Here is a 14,394-nt window from a genome sequence, read left to right on the forward strand (position 1 = left end):
TCCTCTCACACTCTTCTTCTCTCTGACTCCTCCACTTTAACGTGTTCTTTGTGACTGGGTATTTCCATCATTTCTTTAAGCCTTGCTTTGTAGCTGAGTAAGGAAGTCCAGTCATAAACCATCAAAGAGAAAGGCACACAGAGAGCTGGATGCTATTTGGGGATGGGTATTTTTGTTTTGTTTCATTTGTTTATTTGTCGAGACAGGACCTCTCTGTCCCCCAGGCTGGACTTCAGTGGCACGATCATGGCTCACTGCAGCCTCAACCTCCAGGGCTTAAGCAATCCTCTCACCTCAGCCTCTCGAGTAGGTGGGACTACTCACAGGTGGGCACCATGCCCGGCTACTTTTTTGTATTTTTTGTAGAGACAGGTTCTTGCCATGTTGCCCAGGCTGGTCTCCAACTCCTGAGCTCAAGGGATCTGCCCACCTCGGCCTCCCAAAGTGCTGGGATTACAGGCGTGAGCCACCATGCCCAACCAGAATGGGTAGTTTTTATTCTCTCCAAACACTTCTGGATTAGAGGACAATATTAGAGCTCTGAAAAGGAATAGTAGAATAACTTAGCTCAGCCTGATACATACTAAGGGAATGTGCAGACACTTTCTGCAATAAGCTCTCAGACCATCAGCATCCTCCTGGCCAGTCACATAAGCCAATCAGGGATGGTAGACAAGTGGCTACAAACTTTCCATACCACAGGTGAAGATAACAAGAGTTTGGGTTGCATGCAGGGACCAGTAATCCCAGCACTTTGAGAGGCTGAGGCAGGAAGATCACTTGAGGCCAGAAGTTCGAGACCAGCCTGGGCAATGTAGTGAGACCCCGTCACTACTAAAAATACAAAAATTATCCTGGTATGGTGGCATACACCTGTAGTCCCAGCTACTCAAGAGGCTGAGGCATGAGAATCAGTTGAACTGGGAGGTGGAGGTTGCAGTGAGTTGAGATCACACCACAGCATTCCAGCCTGGGTGACAGAGCAAGACTCTATCTAAAAAGAAAAAAAAAAGTTTGTTAAGAGAACAAAATCATTCATCGTTCCATTCACTGTGCTATCCCAGCATCTCAGTCCTTCCTCCATGCAGTCTCTCAACAGCATGAATTCACTAACGAGGGGGGCTGTAGACATGAATTTTGGCTTGAGTGCATATCCTGGTTCAACGGCATTTGTGTTATGGGGTAAAAGTAAGGGTGGGATATGGGGAATTTACTCATTCTTTTCCAACTTTCTAGCCCTTGAATAGCCTGAAAAGCTAGAAATACTCTTCATTCATTCATTCATTTAAGGAGTATTATTTGAGTATGACAGGCACTGAGTATGCAGAAATCAAGGCATGTACTTGCTGTTCGAGGCCCTGTGGACGGACGTGGGCTTCTCCTCACTTCATGCCTCCAGAAAGCGTATTGCCCGGTGATGAAAAGGATCATAAAATATACATTTATTAGAGAGGACTAATAAATGGACACTTCATTCAAAAATGCTTGCTGAGCACCTACTGGATGCTAGTCATTAGGATCACAGAGCCACACAGAAGAGATGTGACAGGTGCCCACAGCGTCGGTGGGAGAAGCAGGTGATAGCTTTATGGAGTCCCCTCTGAGACGGCTGCAGGAACCCGCAGCAGGTCGGCTTAACAGGGACATGATTGTCATCTTCCAGGACCCAACATCATTCTGTAGAGGAGAGATTCTATTTTCTTCCTGCAGTTTCTTATGAGCCATGAAGAAACTCCTCAGGGTTCCAGACAGGATTTTAAGACAGAGTTACCCAAAGGTGGACAAGGCTGTCCCTGGAGATGAGTGCATAAAGCCAGAACAGCCCCTTAGTGCAGTGACTAAGAAGGAACCTCAAGGACTAGAAGATGCAGCTGAAAGTGACTTTCTAGGTCCTGACCTGGAGCTTCAATGGCTGGGTATGGGCAGCAAAAAGGCACAGCAGGTGGAGACTTTAAGGTCTGTTCCAGGACATTTTCCTTTTTTTTTTTTTTTTTTGAGACAGAGTTTCACTCTTGTTGCCCAGGCTGGAATACAGTGATGCAATCTCGACTCACTGCAACCTCCGCCTCCTGGGTTCAAGTGATTCTCTTGCCTCAGCCTCCCAAGTAGCTGAGATTACAGGCACCCACCACCATGCCTGGCTATTTATTTATTTATTTATTAGAGATGGCATTTCATCATTTTGGCCAGGCTGGTCTCGAACTCCTGACCTCAGGTGATCCACCCACCTCAGCCTCCCAATGTGCCGGAATTACAGTCATGAGCCACTGTGCCTAGCCCATTTTCTATTATTGAGAAGAAAGGAAGAGCCGGAGAATGAAAACCAGTGCATCGGGAGAGACCTGAAGATGAGCACGTTGGCTCCCGCCCTCATGGAGCCTTTACAGATCAGGTTTTGCAATTATCCAAAATAACCAGCCTTGAGTATCCATGACGCTTCACCCCAGGAGACCTCATGCCTCTGCCCGTGGAAGGACACAGAGGACCTCAGTGGGGATGGATGAAGGGCCTTCTTCTTGTCACCAGCTCCCAGGACTGAATACTCACTGCTGTCTTGGGTAGAAGGGACTGGGTGGTGCACTGGACCTCACTAGCCCCCATCTGGATCTTTGTGGCTGGGCCCATGGAGCACGACCATGACATTTGGAGACAGCCATGCTAATGCCCTTCAGACAAAGACCACCAGGAATCCCCTATAACTGACCCACTTGGGTTTATGACTCTTCTCAGCAAAGAAGCACGCACGCTGTGGGGGACTGTGGGGCCGCTCAGTGAAAGGAGGTTGAAAAGGACTTACAGGCTTTGGACTTTGCTGGGTGAATCTGAGGAGGGTCTAGGGAAGCAGGGTCTACTCAATGTTGGGGGCAATGCTGTGACTGGGTATTGCAGTCAATTGCATCTGTAGGGAGGGACTCGAGCATAAAGCTGCCATGGGTAAAGAAGCAGTCATCACTCATTTAGGGGGAAAGGGGAGCCTGGTATTTTGTGGTTGCATGGTGACCTTTGGACTTGCTGTGTCACGGTCTCTGGTGGCTGCGTCAGAGGCTGGTGTCCTGTGAGAAGCTTTGTGGCCAACAGGAGCACACCAGGGCCATCCTGTAAGCATCAGACCAGGTCCCAGAGTTCAGGGACTGCTCTTTTCTCTATCAGAATGTTAGTGGTGGCTTTGTAGACGTTTGTTAGCCTAAATATTATCTATTGGATCACAACCAAAACAGTAACTTTTCCTGAGTCCCAGCGGCGGGTCGCTCATCCTCCAGCTATGTCTGGACCCGAGTTTGCATTTCAGCCCATCCCGTCCTTAGTGCAGAATGGACCTCACGTAGACTGGCTGCATTTGTCCACAGCGTACACTGACGTCCGGAGACAGTGGAAACAGCCGTGTCTGTCACAGAAGCCCAAGGTCACACATCCGTGACCCACCTGTCCAGGGGCAAGGCTGAGCCAGTGCAGATAGCCAGGTGCTCCTCACAGGCCCGCAGGAAGGACAGAGGCTGGCCTGCCCATGCTGTGCCGCTTCCAGTGCATGAGAAGCTCCTGCTTGAGTCACTGCATCTGTAGGAGAGAGGTACGACCTGGGGAGGCAAAGCCATACTCACGGGGGAACTCTCCAAGTCCACAGTGAGCAGGGCGCAGATTCTCCCCGTATTTCCACCCACTCACCCTCCATTTCCACCAGATTCACCCTCCTTTCACACCTAACCGCCCTCCATCCCCACCCTTCCCACCCACTCACCCCCATTCCCACCCACTCACCCTCCATCCCCACCCACTCACTCTTGTCCCCACCCACTCGCCCTGCATCCCCTACCCCTACTAGGTCCTTTCCAGCCTCCCCCCGCATAAAACTGTGCGCCCTTAAAGATCGCTCCTCGCCTCAGAGACTCCTCTCTCCACTTGTCCACTGTGTCTGCCCTGACTTGGTGCTGCAGAGATCCATCCTCAAGCACACACCAGGGTATTTGTGGGCCGCTCTCCTGGGCTGCGGTCTTCCCCTGTCTCTGTCTCCTCTTCTGATGCTTCTTCCTCAGGAGGTGGCCGTCCCCCACAACTTCACCATGGCATTTCCCCTCAGAGCATTTATCCTCCCTCTGCTGCGGCAGCTACCAGGTCACTTCTGTTCATTTTTTAAGTCCATGTCACTTCCCTCTTGTCCCGTGCAGGTCCCCCTCCTATGCCCTACGCTGCAGACTGCACGGCACTGCTGTCTCTACCAAAAGCAGGGAACCTCTGCTATCCAGGACCTGTGGAAAATTAGCCTTGATGTAAATGAATGTTTCCATACCGATGATAAGCTCCTTAGCGCAGGAAATTTTGTTCAACTCTCTGTCCGCTTGAGACCCCGCTTGATAAATGGCTAAGGGCAAGCACTCTTACCGTGGAATTCGATTTCCAGGCTTTTCTGAATGACTCAGGATTTTACCTCCAGAAGCAAAGCTTCTGAACACCCATTTTGTAGGCGGGTCTTTGTGGAAACATTTTCAGTCCTTCCCTGTCCTCCATAGCGGAGGACTCTGATAGCTCAGAACATGGCTGCTTCTCTCTTTCCTGCGCAAAGGAGCTGTTTACAAAGTGAGGAGTAGGGTTAGGAAACCCAGGAGGGATGGCAGAGCACTCCGCCTGCGGCTGCAGCCCTGAGGGTGGGCGTGGGGCTACAGTCGGCCCCAAAGACACTGCTTGCCACCCTTGGTCCCCCGTATCTGAGCTGTGCTGTTGGTAAGGACTGCAGCCAACCCCCAGTGACCTGGCAGGAGACGATAGGTGTCCTGCCCCTCTGCTAGGACCACCAGCGTTGGCCAGACCTTACCGGAAGCCAACGACGTGGAGTCTCCATGCAGTCTATAAAAACCAGCTCCCATGGCCTCGGGCAGGGCGAAGAGTCAGTCCAGAGGGGAGAACTGAAGACAACTGGCACTGCTACCACGCTGAGATGCCTCGGGGACTTGTCTTACTCACTGCCGAGCACTTGGCCCCTGCATCAAATGGCCCCCAAGCTGTGGTCTTTTAAAATATATGTGTCCACTTCTCACAGTTCCCTCTCTCTTCATGCATATGAAAATAAAACTATGTTGTGTATCTAGGACTTAGATTCTGGCCTGCTGGTGACTGTCTTTCTGTGGCCTTTGCAGGCGCATCAACATAATTCCTTGCAGTCACTTCTGTTAAGAAGCAGAAAGGTAAGAACAGAAATTTTACATCTTCTATCTCCCTCTGACAACAGAAGAAAGCCTAGAAAAAAATATAATTTTGAGACCCTTTTGCAGTTATCCTATACAATGGATCAGCGCCACTGAAGAAGAACCAGCCACGCCTCCTAACTGAATTATGTTCACTTTTTAAAGGTGGATCTATTAACAGCATAAACAGCAGATTGAACAGCATAAAAGCTCATGGGCATAAGACAGCAAGCTCTGTCACACAAGGTCAGTAACTCCACACCTGCCCTTCCCTCTATCTTATGCCCCTGGAACTCATAGCAATAGAAGTTACAGCCGCAGAAAGGGCTCACACACAGTCACCAAAGGCCCAGATCCAGAAATGGATTCTATACATACCCTGAAGGCTGAGGATTTATAGATCCACAAATAGATTCAATGTTCATGTCCTGAAGGGTCTGTTGGTAGAAATCTACTTGACTTACATTTTGAAATTGCTAGAGATGTTCTCCTGCCACTCCACAGAGTTGTCAGGTTCATCGACTGCTGTTTTTGGCCATTGCTCTGTTCTTGCCTTTGTTTTGATTCTGTATTCCTTCCTTTCTTTTAACCTCACTCAGTCCCCCAATTCCTAAAAGTCGGCTGTTTTCACATTACTTGGAAAGGCAGCCAGAGCAACCTGAGAGCTTCATAAAAGGAGGAGATCCAGAAGGCGAGGCCCCTTGAGTGAGGCAGGGTGTGGGGCCTGGATAGGAAGCCGGAGCTCCACAAATCGGCCCCCACATTCCTTCTCTCCTGCGCCCTTTCCTTTTCAGCATAGAGAAGAGGTTTTGGAAGAACAGCCAAGGGCCTGTTAAGAAGGGCTTGGAGAAGCAAAACCCTCAGCAGTGGCCTCTGGGGAGGGCCTGATACCCGTGAAATGTCCCACTCTGTTCATGCCTCCAAATGGCCAGAGGATGGATTAACCCATGAAATTGTTGGGCAGAACAATGACTTGTCTGGTTTTCCATATGACATTCTGCCATACCAAGCAGGGATTTTCACATTCTTTCTGAGCCCTTTCCTGAGTCAGCTCTCAAGCTAAATGCTGCTGACACTGAGTAGGATTTTTGAAGCACCAGGAAAGAATTTTACTTGAAACTCAAGTCTGCTTGTTCTCTTTAACACAGACTGTTATAATGGTAAAAAACACAATTACTTTTACACCAGCCTAATACTCGGCTGTCCTCCTAAATTTGATTCTATTTTCCATACTATCTGGGATGGCCAAGTGTCCTGCCTTCCCCAGGATAGAGAGATTTCCTGGCTTACGAGATTTTAGTGCCCAAATTGGATAGTTAGTCCCAGGCCAGTTGGGACGGTTGGTCACCCTAATACCAGTTAGCCATGTTCAGCCTTTCTACTTTCATATTAGTCATCATGTCAGAAAAGAAAGACAGTACTTCTTGGTTAAAAAAATCTGAAAGGCAATACAAGCTTACCCAAGTTAGCTCCTACACCATCAAACCCCAACCCCCCGAACTGCCATCAGTCCTGCAAAATATCAATTTGACTAATAACCCCCATGCTAATCATGACTACCAAAGTCAATATAATAGTTAACTTCAGGCTATAGCAATGCCAGGAGTGACCCTGCTCTAAAGCCAAAGCTATCATCCAGATTTTAAGTTAACATCTTTCAGGGAAGAAATCTCCCATGGAAAAAATACCATGGAAAAATCCACTACTTTGACCACACAGATACATTCATTATGGCACAACCATAATTACAACATTGCCTGTCAGGGTTTCCATTATAAATGGGATCTGAATCTTGGTGGAACACAATTCTTTCCCGCTGGAGTGAACCGTGGACAGGTTTTCAGCCCACTGGGGATTTTTCTGATTTGTTTACAAATTGGCAAGGCTGGGGTTGGGGGAAGAGAAACAGGGGGAAGATGAGATTGGGAACAGAATAAACAATATGGAATTTTGTTCATAGTGTGCCTTTAAACTGAAATAAGAGAACACAAACAAACAAAAAAACAAATAACCAAGACCAATTAAGGATATCTTTCAGACCCGAAAGTGTTGGATTCAAAGGGACACTTTGTCTTTAAGTTACTTTGAAAGATAGAGCATTTAGATAAAAGAAGGGAGATTTGTTCTTTCTTCGTGTTTTGTTGTTGTTGTTTTGTTTTGTTTTGTTTTCTTATACCTGAAGTTCGGCCAAGTACTGAAGACATGAACTTTTTTGGCTCACTGTGTGTTTGAGGGCAAAGCAAAGAATTGAGGGAAGCAAAGTGGGATGTGAGAACTGGGTTCTCTTCCAGGCTCTTTTTCCAGCTATTTCTGTGACCAAAGATAAACGACCTAATCTTTCTGAGACTCAGTTTCCTTTTCTGTAAAACAGGGATATTGATCATTGATCTGGCTGGGTCATGGAATTCCCATGCATATCCACAAAGGCAATGGATGTGAGCTGTCTCACCCATGTGGTAGGAGCCTCCTTTGGGTTTTTCTGGTTTCTCAAGCTGAGTCCCCCAGGTCCCTCCCGAGAGGATGGAGTCATCCTTTGCAGTCAGGGGTCGGCTGTTGACTGGGACCAGGGAAGAAGGGCGGCACCTGTTCCCCCTGTCCTCCCTCCCCAATACTGCCTCACCTGGTTCACCCCAAAGGCAAGTGCACACCGCACCCTGAGGAGGGTCGAGCTTGCTTTTGCTGATAGTTTTACAGTAATTATACCAAACCATAAAATCATCTAAGGAGATCTTGCCTTCATGTGGCGACCTTGGAGGCTTCACAAGGGCAGAACCCTCATCCATGGAATGTGAGATCCCTGTCTTCCCCTCTTACCCCTAGAACTTCTAGGAACTGTGAAGAAAAAGGGATCAATCTTAGTTGTTAGTTTTGCTGCTGTTTTGTTTGTTTGTTTGTTTTGTAGATGGAGTCTTGTTCTGTCACCCAGGCTGGAGTGGAGTGACATGATCTCGGCCCAGCCTCTTGGGTTCAAGTGATTCTCCTGCCTCAGCCTCCTGAGTAGCTGAGACTACAGGCATACGCCACCACACCCAGCTAATTTTTGTATTTTTAGTAGAGACGGGGTTTCACCATGTTGGCCAGGCTGGCCTTGAACTCCTGACCTCAAGTGGATCTGCCTGCCTCAGCCTTCCAAAGTGTTGGGATTACAGGCGTGAGCCACCATGAGTGGCCTGTTTGTTTGTTTTAAGTAACAGCCCTTGCAGAATGAATGATAAAGTTCCAGTTAGATCATCAGACCCAACGTTCCATTCTCAAATGTCTTAAGAGTTTTGAGGTCAATACACATATATTTTTTGCTCCAGCAGTCAAGGAGTCATGTGACAAACCTGAATAATGGAGTTAGGTGGACAAAAGCCTAAGGTGAATTTTGTAAGGTTATTAAAAACGTTCAGGATTTGTAGTCATTTATTTTCAGTGACTGTCAGCGAAAAGCCTACTCTGGTTAGTTTTGACTTAGTCTTGAAATAAATGTTCCACGGCCACCTTCTCTCACTTAATTCATGGTAACATTGAGCCATAATTCTACATTGCAGAAAGCCGTTCTTTGTGGAGATCATCATCACACTGACATCCTGTGGACTCTCATAATAAAGCCGTTCTGCGGTGAGCTAGAGAAATAGGCGTGTGTGACGGAGTTCAGCGTATTTCACGTTCAAGCTTGGCTGAGAAGCTCACTAATTCTCAGCCTTGTGGGGTGGTGGGACTGACCCTGTACTTAGAGCCGCTCCCAGGCTGGAACCTGGGCTCCCCGGCGCGGCCACCAGGTGGCACTGGCGCCCTCCCTCGCGCACCCAGGCTCCTGCTCTTGTCCTTTCAAGCACAAGTTTGGAGGCCTGATCTTCAATCCGTTGCTTTCAAACGCCCAAACGCCAGCCAGTAAGGACCCTACCAAGGGGCTTGTGAAAAGCTTAGCCCTGCAGGACATTTTGCATTTTTCCAGCAAGTTGCCGACCTGCCCTGGTCGGAGCGCTGTGTGTCGGGGTTTATGAAGGTAATTAGGTGTTCAGATGCAGTTATCAACTTTCCATAAGAAGGAATATGACAGCTTTTCATTTGCAACAGCAGGTGCCCTTAAAGGTGAAGTCCGCATTGACGAAGTGTCCGGGGCTCTCTGCATGTTCATCCGCGGGCGGTTGGTTACTGTGGGGACGGACACGTCAGCCTCCGGTTGCTGTTGTCATTAAGGAAAAATAAGGTCACCTTATGTGTCTCTTCAGGGACAGTGAGTTCTGGAATGGGCCACCAGGGCCGCCCATGTTCAGCTCTAAATTCTATAGATCTAGAAAGTGCTTTTCATTTCTGTGAGGTGCCCCCTCAGACACTGGGACGTTACTCAATGCTAAAAAGAAATGAGCCCTCAAGCCATGAAAAGACAAGAGGAAATGTAAACGCATGTTACTAAGTGGAAGAAGCCAATCTGAAAAGGCTGCATCCTGTATGATTCCAACTTAGGACATGTTAGAAAAGGCAGAGCTATGGAGACAGGAAAAAGAGCAGTGGCTGCCAGGGGTTCGGGATGAGGGAAGGTGAATAATTGGAGGACAGAGGATTCTTAGGGCAGTGAAAGTCCCCTGTCTGGCACTGCAGCCGGGGATGCATGGCATGGTGCATGTGTCAGACCCATAGAACGTGCAACCCCGGAGTGAGCCGTAATGGAAACAGTAGACTCCGGGTGATGGTGACGTGTCTGTGCAGGTTCATGGACTGTAACAAATGCACCACTCGGCTGGGTGCGGTGGCTCATGCCTGTAATCTCAACACTTTGGAAGGCCGAGGTGGGCGGATCACCTGAGGACAGGAGTTCAAGACCAGCCGGGGCCCCATGGCAAAACCCTGTCTCTACTAAAAATACAAATAAAAATAAAAATAAAAAATAAACCCAGCCGGTCGTGATAGCAGGCGCCTGTAATCCCAGCTACTCCAGAGACTGAGGCAGGAGAATCGCTTGAGCCCGAGAGGTGGAGGTTGCAGTGAGCTGAGATCACCTACTGCACTCCAGCCTGGGCCTCAGAGCAAGAGTCCATCTCAAAAAACAAAAAAAAACAAAAAAAAACCAAATGCACCACTCTGGTAATAACAGGGGAGGCTTGGGAGATATGGGAGATCTCTGTACCTTTTTCTCTATTTTGTCTAAACCTGTAACTTCTTTAAAAATTAAAATCTATTTTTAAAAATTGTTGATTATGCTATCTCAGCCATAGACCAAAGCCTATTCTTATCCAGTGAAACTGCATGCACCAAGGCCTGTACCTACTGCTAGAAATACCAGGTCCAGCTCTTGAACCCAGTGGAAGAAAGTTGCACAATAAGCCCAGCATTCCCTTCCCACGGGCTGCTGCAAGGGTCCGCGAGGCCCATGAACCCACCAGCACAGCTGTAGCCCGTGACGGGTGCTCTGCACGTGTTTGCTCCAATCCTGTGGAAGAGGATTGTCTGAAGAGGACCCTGCCTGAGTAAGGTGAAGCCAGAAAGGCTCCCAGGTTTCCCTGCCACCCTCCTTGGCGGGGCATCGCTCTCTTATCTAGTCTTGTGATGAACATCAGCATTAAGGTGAAATCCACCTGCTCTGTCCCTGACCAGGTGTGTGACTTCAGCAACTTACTTAACTTTCCTGGGTGAAGTTTCCATCTCTTTAAGATGAAGGTGATAACAATGGCCCGTGCCATAGGCTTGTGTGCAGGACTGGGTGAGGGGAGACCCACAAAGCTTCTAGCAGTAACTGGCCCAGATTAAAAGCGCAACGTGGTGAACGTTATTTTTCCAGTCGGCAGGCATGCGGGGAAAGGTGAGTGAGCCACAAGTTTACTACCTTGGTGACTACGTGTAAGTGTACATCTTTCCTCAAAAGCACTTGCAGCCCCAACTCAGCAGCCTTGCTCTGCCCTGTGCTCCCCGGGGGGCCTTGACCCACAACAGGGGCAGGAACCAAACCAAGCTTCCTTCGCCCCTCGCAGGACTGCCTGTCAATGCTTTTGGCAAGAATGCTCAGATTTTCACAAAGCAAATGTGAAACTCCCACGAGGTCTCTTTAGGTCAAAGGTAAACAGAAAGTCTTAGAATTTTCTTTAGAAAAATAAAAGGTTCCCGTTTTTTTCTGGTTCAGAGAGTTCCTGGCGTGCTTCTTCTTGTTTTTCTTCTTACTTAGGGACAGCAGAAATGATGCATGGCGTCCCCACAATTGAGGGGTGCTCTCCAGTGGACCATGATATATTTACTGAGAAATTTTTAATAAGTAAACCACAGACTTGAACCCATGCACCCTTATAAACCAGCCCGTTCTCATGGGGGAGAGTTCAGGAGTTTTTATGGAGCAATACTATGTTCTCATGAGAATTTTATTAGAAATCAGAGACTTGAGATGCATCAAGCAGGAAATTTATGAGGTTACATGGGAACCATCCTTTCACTTTGTCATTCTGGGTTAAATTACTTCTTCGTAGTCTGTTGATTTACTTTGTAAATTTTAGTTGTGAACACTGTTCTGAATTTCTCAGCAAATTCAAGCCAGCTAATTATTGATTTCTTGAACTTTCCACTTTTATCCTTCAAATAAGATAAATAATTGATAGTCTAGACCCCAAATCTACGGGAAACACAGATAACTCATGAAAAACTTGGCCAAGAAGGTCTTTCCACAACATCAAGAAACAAACAAGAAGCTTAGTGGAAAACACTTTTAGAACAACCGACAATTCTTTCTGCTTCTAACTTTTCCACTTCATAGTTTCTTCAAATTTTTTTTAATTGTTTTGCGAAGTACCCAGCTAAAATTTTACTCGCCAAAATAACCTGTTGTTTATCATCATGTAACCCAACTTGGAAAAGAGCCCAAACCCAGAATAGATGTTTGTGCCGGTGAAGTGGGGAGGAAGTGCTCTAAACAAGTTTTTCTCTCTGGGCTCGTTCCAACATCTCATTAGTTGTCTGTGTTAATGGTGTGAGGAAAGACGCCAGGCCAGGCTGGCCTTGGCTAGCGTGGAGAAAGTGAGGCAGCCACACAGGAACTAGCCTTCTATTAACCAGCTGACCCCATTGCCGCTATTTGAGCTCAATTCCTGGGTAAAGTCCCAAAATTAGGTAACTTTTCTTCATCTCTAAATTTAATTCTTACATTGGAACTGTGTATTTTTCCAGCTGAATTCTGGCTTTGGGGCTTTAAGTTTGCTTGGCTGCCACCATGGGCTAGTTGGTTGGTTTTAACCGTTTCTACCCATCATCCTAGCCATCTATTTTGGACAAAAAACATTGTAAAACAAGGCAAGAAGGCACCCTACTTGCTGGGCTTCACGTTTCTTGGCACCAAAGAATGGTACTGGCTGTCCTGCCCAAAGTCAGCTCTTCTTTGGACTAATAGAATTTGGTCATCCCTCCAAAAACAAATTGAATAATCATTGTCACCATTAACTAACCTTTTCTAAGTATTTCCCATGTGCCAGGCTGTATGCTGCTAATGAGCATTGACGACTCAAACCAGCTCCATGAAGCATCCCCATTTCACAGATGAGAAGCTTGAGACTCAGAGAGTTAACCGCAGCCTACATGATCACACAGTGGACTTGGCTTGTACTCACCAGGCTGTGTCTGGAATCTTCAGGGAAGGGTATCAATCAACCCGGGTAACGGGAGCAGACAGGAAAGAAAAGCTTCTGCCCTCAAGAAGCCCACAGTCTAACTTCAGGGACCCTGAGAACAAGGCCGGTGCTCAGATCCCTGTGAACTGCCTCGTAAGACACTGTCATTGTGTGGGGAACAGGTGGCCTGGGTGGCAAAAAAGCTGATGGAAAGATGTCAACGTCCTAGGTGATCAGGGAAATGCAAACTAAGCCATAAGATACCACTGCACACCTAGTAGAGTGGCCAGAACCCTGAACGCTGTCCACCCCAGATGCTGGGGAGACTGTGGAACAACAAGATTCTCACTCATTGCTGCTAGGCACATAAAATGGTGCAGATGCTTTGTAGGCACATAAAATGGTGCAGATGCTTTGGGAGAGAGTTTGGCAGTTTCTTGCAAAATTAGGGTGCAGTGGTGCATGCCTGTAGTCTAGGATACACAGGAGGCTAAGGCAGGAGGATCACTTGAGCCCAGGAGTTTGAGGCTGTAGTGTGCAATGATTGCACCTGTGAAGAGCCACTGGACTCCTGCCTGGTATCTGTTACACACACACACACACACACACAACTAAACTTACTCTTCCCATATGATCAAGCTTGTGCTCCTTGATATTTACCCACCAAGGAGTTGAAAATTGAGGTCCACACAGAAACCTGCACACAGATGTTTGAGGCAGCTTTAATCACAGTTGCCGAAACTTGGAAATAACTCAGGTGCCCTTCAGTCAGTGAATGGATAAATACACTGTGGTACATCCAGACACCGGGATTTGTCTTTTTGTTTATTTGTGTTTGAGATGGAGTTTCACTCTTGTTGCCCAGGCTGGAATGCAATGGCACGGTCTCGACTCACTGAAACCTCTGCCTCCCAGGTTTAAGCAATTTTGCTGCCTCAGCCTCCCATGTAGCTGGGATTACAGTTGCCTGCCACCACGCCCAGCCAAGTTTTGTATTTTTATTAGAGATGGAGTTTCATCATGTTGGCCAGGCTGGTCTTGAACTCCTGACATCAAGTGATCTTCCTGCCTCAGCCTCCCAAAGTGCTAGGATTACCGGTGTGAGCCACCACGCCCGGCCCAGACAATGGGATATTACTCAGTACTAAAAGAAATGAACTGTCAAGCCATGAAAAGACATGGAGGAAACTCACTGCAGGTTACTAAGGGAAAGAAGCCAGTCTGAAAAGGCTGCATCCTGTATGGTTCCAACTCTATGACATTCTGGAAAAGGCAAAACTATGGAGACAGGAAAAAGACCATGGTTGCCAGGGCTTGGTGGGGAGGGACGGATGAACACAGGACTTTTAGGGCTGTGAAACTACTCTGCATGATACTGTCATGTTGGGTCCATGTCATTATACATTTGTCCAAACCCACAGAGTGCACAACATCAAGACTGAGCCCTGAGGTAAACTGGACTTGGGTAATGATGACAGGTCAACAGATGTTCATCAGTTGTAACAAATGCACCACTCTGGTGGGGGAGGTTCCGGGGGTGCAGGGAGTCTATGGGAACTCTCTGTACCTTCCTCTCCATTTTGCTATGAGCCTAAAAATGCTATTTATAAAAAAAAGTATTAGACCAGGTGCGGTGTCTCTCACGC

The sequence above is a fragment of the Theropithecus gelada genome, chromosome 8 (genome assembly GCF_003255815.1).
Source record: "Theropithecus gelada isolate Dixy chromosome 8, Tgel_1.0, whole genome shotgun sequence".
NCBI classification, from domain to species: Eukaryota; Metazoa; Chordata; class Mammalia; order Primates; family Cercopithecidae; genus Theropithecus; species Theropithecus gelada.